We start from the raw sequence: 7,236 nt of genomic DNA on the forward strand, positions 1-7,236 counted from the left end.
GTACTTGCTGTGGGAGTGTGAAGACCTGAGTTCAAATCCATAGAACACATGTGAAGGTAGATATAGCACCCAGTGCTCCTATGACCACATGAGAAATGGAGACAGGAGACTCCCTGGAGACTCATGGATCAGCTGGCCTGATGCATGCAGTGCTAAACAAGAGACCCTGTCTCAAAATGGAAGGAAACCTGGGGTTGTCCTCTGATTTTTACATGTAAGCCATGATACATGTATGCTGTTCTCTCTCTCTCTCTCTCTCTCTCTCTCTCTCTCTCTCTCTCTCTCTCTCTCTCTCTCTCATACACACACACACACACACACATACACACACACACTCACACAGAGAGAGAGAGGGAGAGAGAGAGAGACTTATGAAAAGACATTTTGTGCAAGCACTCAGGAGGCAGAGGTAGGAGGATCCAGGACAGCCTGGTCTACATAGTGAGTTCCAGGACAGCCAGGACTACATGGTAAAACATTGTCTCAAAAATAAGACATTTAGCATATTCTGTATAACTTTTTCATTTTGCTATCATCATTTGTACAAGGTCTTGACAGTGTATCTGAGCATTACCATCACTATCTGCTTCCCAGATCATTTCTTCACCCCTTTCATCTGTTAACTTCTCTTCAAGGTTTGTCATCACATGCTGAAGCTGTGTGCATTAATACAGCCTTTGACATCCTTATTAAACACACAGGATGCTTATATAATCTCTTTTTACTCTCTGTGCCTTAATTTTTCTTGCCTTATTGTCAGAAATTTAAGGAAGTCTATTGTGCCATTTCTATCAGCATCTAATTTATTAATCATATCTTGTAACCCTGTCTCTGTGGGATTCTGCCCAAGAGACATCATCACACTTTCTATTTCCTTTGTTCTCCTGTTTCCATCACCATCCTTGCCAAATAACCAAAAGGCTTCTTTGAGTCTTGCAATCTGTTCTTTAGCCAGTTGGTCCACCATGTTGCAAAGGCTGCCTTCTGAGACGTGTCTGGGCTTGCTATCTCCATTCAGACTGATGCTACTCTTCTTACTAATGCTTGTGTTTATGGGTTTTTGTTTTTGTTTTTGTTTTTTTTGTTTTTTTTTGGTTTTCCGAGACAGGGTTTCTCTGTGTTGTTTTGATGCATGTCCTGGAGCTTGCTCTGTAGACCAGGCTGGCCTCTAACTCATAGAGATCTGCCTGGCTCTGCTTCCCGAGTGCTGGGATTAAAGGTGTGCGCCACCACCACCTGGTGTTTGTGATTGTTTTTAAATCAGGGTCTTACTAGATACATTCCAGACTGACCTTGAACTCAAGATCTTCTTCCTGCTTCAGTATCCTGAGTGCTGGGATTACAAGCATATAGCAGCAATATCCAGATAACTTCTTTTGTGTGTGTGTGGGAGAAAGTTACCAATTGTATGTTATTTATATTATCATGCAATTATTCTATCACTATGAATTTTCAATTAATAAGTGAGTATTTTAAAATATTAGTTTCAATTTTTCTTCAGTATTATGGATTGAACCCATAGCATTGCACAGGCTAGGCAAATAAACGTTCTATCACTGAACTATATTTCCAGCTCTGTTTAACCTTTGAAAAACTACTATACTACAACTGGCCAAGGTGCAGAAAATGAGAGACCAAAGAATTCTGGGAGTAGATAGCCAATACAAAATTAAATCGATGGTATTTTTGTAAAATTTTTGTCTCATATTGCTTTGTTTGAGCATTTTTGTCTTATTCTTTTTCTACTATACTTTGGTTTATTTTTTGTGTATGTGTGGATATGTTTTGGTATGTGTTTCTTTGTTTGTTTGTATGTTTGTTTTTAAAGAGATAGTAAGTCCATGGAACCAGGTGGGTAGAGAGTGGGGAAGGATCTGGGGAGAGTTGGGGGAGGGAAAAAGCATGATTAGAATATGCTGTATAAAATAGTGCTTGAATAAAAAAGGAAAAAATGTTAGTATGAACTGCTTAAACCAAAACTCTCTCTATTTTCTGTAATGTTTAAGTGTGTAAAGCATTCCTAAAACCAAAGATCTATTTGAAATCCTTGTTTCTGCTGGCTGTGGTGGATCATGCCTGTACTTACAGCGTGTAAGAGGCTGAAGCAGGAGGATTGTTATGAGTTAGACACTAGTCTAGGCTAAAAAGTGACAACTTGTCTCTCAAACAAATAAAGCTGAGAGGGAGAGAGGGAAAGAGCACTGTTTCTGAATACTAGGATGGTGAATAGTGCAACCCTGTACTCATCTGCAAAGATGTTCAAAGATATCAATGCTGTGGACTCAGCAAGTAAAAATGCTTGCCCCTGGGACCCACCTGGTGGAAAGAGAGAAGCAGCTCCAGCAAGTTGTCCTCTGGGTTCCACATGTGCACCATGACACCTGCATACCCAGACACTAACGTATACAAGATAGATGATAGATAGATAGATAGATAGATAGATAGATAGATAGATAGATAGATAGATAGATAGATAGACGGACAGACAGACAGATAGATAGATAGGTAGATGGATAGATAGATATGTAAATAAATATAAAGGTAATAACAAAATATATCAATCAAAATATATCAGTGCCTAGAAGTCCATGGTGTCATATGTCTTTAGTTGTATAACTCAGGTGAATCAGGAGGATTGTGATTTTTCAAGACAATCTGGGTTATGTAGTGAAAGCCTGTCTTAAAAACAAACAAAAACCAAGTAACTAATTAACCAACTAATGCCTATCCCCATTCTGCAGGAGTTAAATAATAATCTTTCAGTCTGGAGTCTGAACCCTAGTATATGCAGTGTGTATATTTAAAAATGACCAGGTGGCCCCTTGAGATAGCTCAGTAGGCAGGAGCGCCTGGCATACATGACTAATGACATGAATTTGTTTCCTAGAAACCGTGGTCTAAGGAAAGAACCATTTCCAAAGGTTGTTATTTGACCTCCACATGGCGCATGCTCGCACACACACACACACATACATATCATGCACACGATAATATTTTTTTGAGACAGTGTCTCACTGGGTAGCCTTGGCTTTTCTGGAACTCACTCTGTAGAACAGGCTGGCCTCAAACTCATAGAGATGCACCTGCCTCTGCCTTCTAAATTCTGGGATTAAAGATGTGCACCACTATGCCCAGCACAATACTAAAATTTTAAAAATACAATTTCCTCAGGTAATAGTAGTGCCCATTCAGGATTGAGAATTATTTTCCTTTTGTAGCTTTCCCCAAACTTGCTTCACCATAAGAATCATGGAAACAGTTACTAAATATAGCAATCCTGAGACTAAATATAATGAATTGAACTCAACACACAGAAATCTGGAGTATTATACAGCTTACAAGTTTCTTTGGACTGCTGCTTGCTTTTTGCCTTTAGATAAGGGAGGATTCGTTCAAGAAAACAGCCAGCAAAATGAGCATTCAGATTAGTGATAGAAATATTTATTTACCTTACATTCTCGAGACCCTAGGATCAATCCCCAGAACCACAGAATAGAACATGAATCGGCCAGTTTACGAATCATTGTCTATTGACTATAAAATAATACACTTGCACAGAATAGGTCTCATCCTGATCCTGAACCTCTTCTTTTTAGTTACTTTGGAGAATACTGTCTTTGTTTTCTTCCATGTTTATGCAAAAGACAAATTTTTTAAATATATTTTTATTCATTCTTTAATAATTTCAGACATAATTTCATATTCATCGTGTCCCCCGATTCCCTCTTCATCTCCCCTACCTCCTCCCCACCCACCCAATTCCATATCTCTTTCTCTCAAACCCACTGAATTCACTCTGTGTTGACAGAATATTAATATTCCTGGGTGTGGGGGCTGTGCTGGAGTGTCGATGATATTTCAGCTGTCGCATCATAAAAGAAAACTGAAACTGACTCTTCCTATCCCAGTAGCATGAGATAGCCCCTCAGCTATGGAGCAAGTGGCTCTTTATGTACACCTCTCACAGGAAAGGGATTTTTTTTTTTTACTTTTTTTTTTTTTGTCTTCCATCAAAGGAAAACTTCAGGCTCTTCTGCTTGTCTTATTTCCCCTGCATTTCCATACTGACATAATCACATTTCTCCAAAAAGTATGCCTGGAAGTCCTGTCTGTGAAAAAGTCTTCAAATCTTTGCGTTCCTTTTCAATTCTGCATAGTGTTCTGTGCTACAGATAAGTAAGTAATAGCTTAGTTCCTTGGTCCCCCAGTGATGGGCTCTTACTTACGCCGCTTCTTGTTTTCCTGTGGGAGAGTTTGAGCGGCAGACCCCACAGTGGCTTGGGGCTGAGGGCCATGTGTTTTGTGGCCTACAATACAGATCCTGTCTGGAAAAGGGAGACAGAAATTGCTTGTGGCACTCAGCAGGCCTTGCCATTGGCTTTTGTAGCTGAGGTTGATGCCAGTTCAGAAGGGGAGAAGCTGAATGCGTCCAGAGCTGCTGGGTGAGGTAGGATTCTGGCTGTTCCCAAGCCCCTAGAAGTACAGGTGCCATTTCTGGATCTGGAGCTGGTAGAGGTTGCCAGCCCCATGCTAATGGCCACTTCCTAGAACTCCCTACAGCTCCCCAGACTCTTGTGTCGCAGCGTCTAGTCCCCAGATAGCAGTATCTTGGGTGTCTCCAGACAAATTTCAGTTCTAGCGACACCAGCATCTAGCTGTGGAAAGTGATGTTGGGGAGTAAGAGGTGGAAACACAGCTGGACCCAAAGAGGAAGAGCAGCAGAAGTCTCCAGAAGGCTCACTTGGCTCGCTGGCTGGCGTCTCCAGGTTAGGGGAGGATACATTCCCATCCAGGACATCAGTATCCCTCCACTGAATGACTTGATTAGAATTGGAACACTCCAGTTCCCCAGGAAAGCTGTCCATCTTTCCTACAACCCCCGAAAGGCCTTGCTGATCTGAACAACTTAACTAGGATAGGGGGCTGTGGCCACATTGTGATCCCACTGGGGATTCTCCGGCTTCTCTTTGATATTCGTGCTCTCCGGTTCTGAAACCACGCATGGGCTCGTGGCTCTGAATCTAGATCGGTTTGGCCACTTCTCTGATGAGGATATTGGTTCTTTTCAAAGGCCTGAATAATAACGTGGTATTGGTCTTTGTCAAACTTGGTCCTCTCTCATCTCCTGATTCCACGAGATGTGACAGAAGCCATGACTGACTGTGTTCTTGCAGCTGATCTGGTGTCTCGATAGAATCAAGTTGATTCTTGGGCTGCTACATTTTAAAGTAATATTTTCCTGCAGAACTGACTTTAAAACTCGAAGGACCCAGATGTGGTAATGCGAAACTATAATCTCAGCATGCAGGAGGCCGAGGCAGGAAATTCATGAACTGAAGGCAAGCCTGGGCAGCATAGTTCATTTTAAGCCAGCCTGAGCTATAGAGGTCTTACCTCAAAATAATCAAACAAATAGGCTGGGTGTGGTAGATCATACCCTCAATCCTAGTACTTGGTAGGCTGAGGCAGGAGAACTGTTGTGATTTCCAGGCCAGCCTTGGCTATGGAGGAAGACCTTATCTCCAAAAATCAGAAACAAAACAAAATAAAATAACCGACCCTTCCCTACCAAACAAAACTCACAAAAGGAACAAGAATACAGAAGTCCTTTGACAACACTCCTTCTCTGCTGGTGGGAATGCAAACTTGTACAGCCACTTTGGAAATCAGTATGGCGGTTTCTCAGAAAACTGGGAATCAACCTACCTCAAGACCCAGCAATACCATTTTGGGCATACGGCCAAAGGATGCACAATCATACCACAAGGACACTTATTCAGCTATGTTCATAGCAACATTGATCATAATAACCAGAACCTGGAAACAACCTAGATGCCCCTCAACTGAAAAAGGGATAAAGAAAATGTGGTACAGAAGTCCTTTGTCAAGGTGTTATTCTTCTGTGGAGGGACTCTTGTCATCTCTCAGGCTACTCAAGTTTCATACAGTTCTGAGGGAAGTTTATAAATTTGACTTGGTTGAGTGAATTCTGCAACTGACTCCTTAGCTCAAGTGTTCAGAGAGACCAATGTCAGAGGACTTCAGAAAGAACCAGTTTTTCTTGATTTGATCATCCTGCACTTGGGATAAAAGCTTTGTAAACAGAGTGTCATTTCCTTATGGATTGTAAGAAGGCAAATAGGTACAAGGAGGAGTTCAAACGAATTACCTTGGAATGAAGACTACAAAGGAGTTTATGAGAAATCATAGTGGAGAAGCAAAACTTCCCTGAAGGAAATGTACCCTTAAATCTAACTTTCCCTCTTTCTCTTTTTAAATATTCCTTTATTTTTGATATTAAATACAGCATTTAACCTTTAACCTTTCCCTTTCCTCCCTTCAAAGCCTCCCATATAACTTTCCTTACTCTCTTTCAAATTCACAGCCTCTTTTTATTAATTGTGTATATATATATATATATATATATATATATATATATATTACATAAATACAACCTGCTCGGTCTGTATAATGTTACTTGTATATATGTTTGCAGAGCTTACCATTTGGTACTGGAAAACCAACTGGTGTGTCTGCCCTGGGAAAGACTATTTCTCTCACTTCCAGCATTCCTTAGTCGTCTGTAGTTCTTTGTGTAGGCTTGAGAGACCTCATGAGCTCTGGATGTCATTATATTTCTTAATTAACATTTAAAATAATCTGCATGTATTTATTATGAATACTTAAATACTCTTTATAATTATAGTAGAAATGAGACTTGTGAGATGTAAAATCTAAAAGAAGAAACATATAAAGTAATCAGTAACTGGAAAAAAATACCTATTTTCAAAATGTCACAGTATAGTTTACAATCAATTATGTAATGATAAGACATTAATTTGTTATTTAGTATATATTCTACAATAGCATAGCTACAAGTAAAAATGAAAATGAATCTGTTGAGGGTTGCCATCTAATTGAAAAGCAATACCAATAAATCATTACCTTAGTTGAAAAATTCAATCTTTTATCTTACGGTAAGACAGTAAGAATGCAGTTAGTGTGAAATAATAACTTCTTGTCTGCTTAGCCATGCTCATTCTTTTCCTGGTTAGAGACAGATTTATGGAAGTCACACAACTACTTAGCCTTTTGGTTTTTAGCTGGCAAATGCCTAATATCTGTTTTATAATAAATAAAAAGTAAGTATTTTCTGAATTGAATATTGTAGTGATCAGTTGGGCATGATGGCACACACCTGTAATCCCAGCACTTGGAAGGTGGAGGCAGGAGAAT

The 7,236-nt window shown here is 39.9% G+C and overlaps 1 pseudogene; it reads right to left on the bottom strand.

Annotated features, from left to right (window-relative positions):
- Positions 1-521: 521 nt before the first annotated feature.
- Positions 522-967, bottom strand: LOC131899287 (uncharacterized; annotated as a pseudogene).
- Between the last annotated feature and the right edge of the window lie 6,269 nt (positions 968-7,236).

The sequence above is a fragment of the Peromyscus eremicus genome, chromosome X (assembly GCF_949786415.1).
Source record: "Peromyscus eremicus chromosome X, PerEre_H2_v1, whole genome shotgun sequence".
Taxonomy (NCBI): domain Eukaryota; kingdom Metazoa; phylum Chordata; class Mammalia; order Rodentia; family Cricetidae; genus Peromyscus; species Peromyscus eremicus.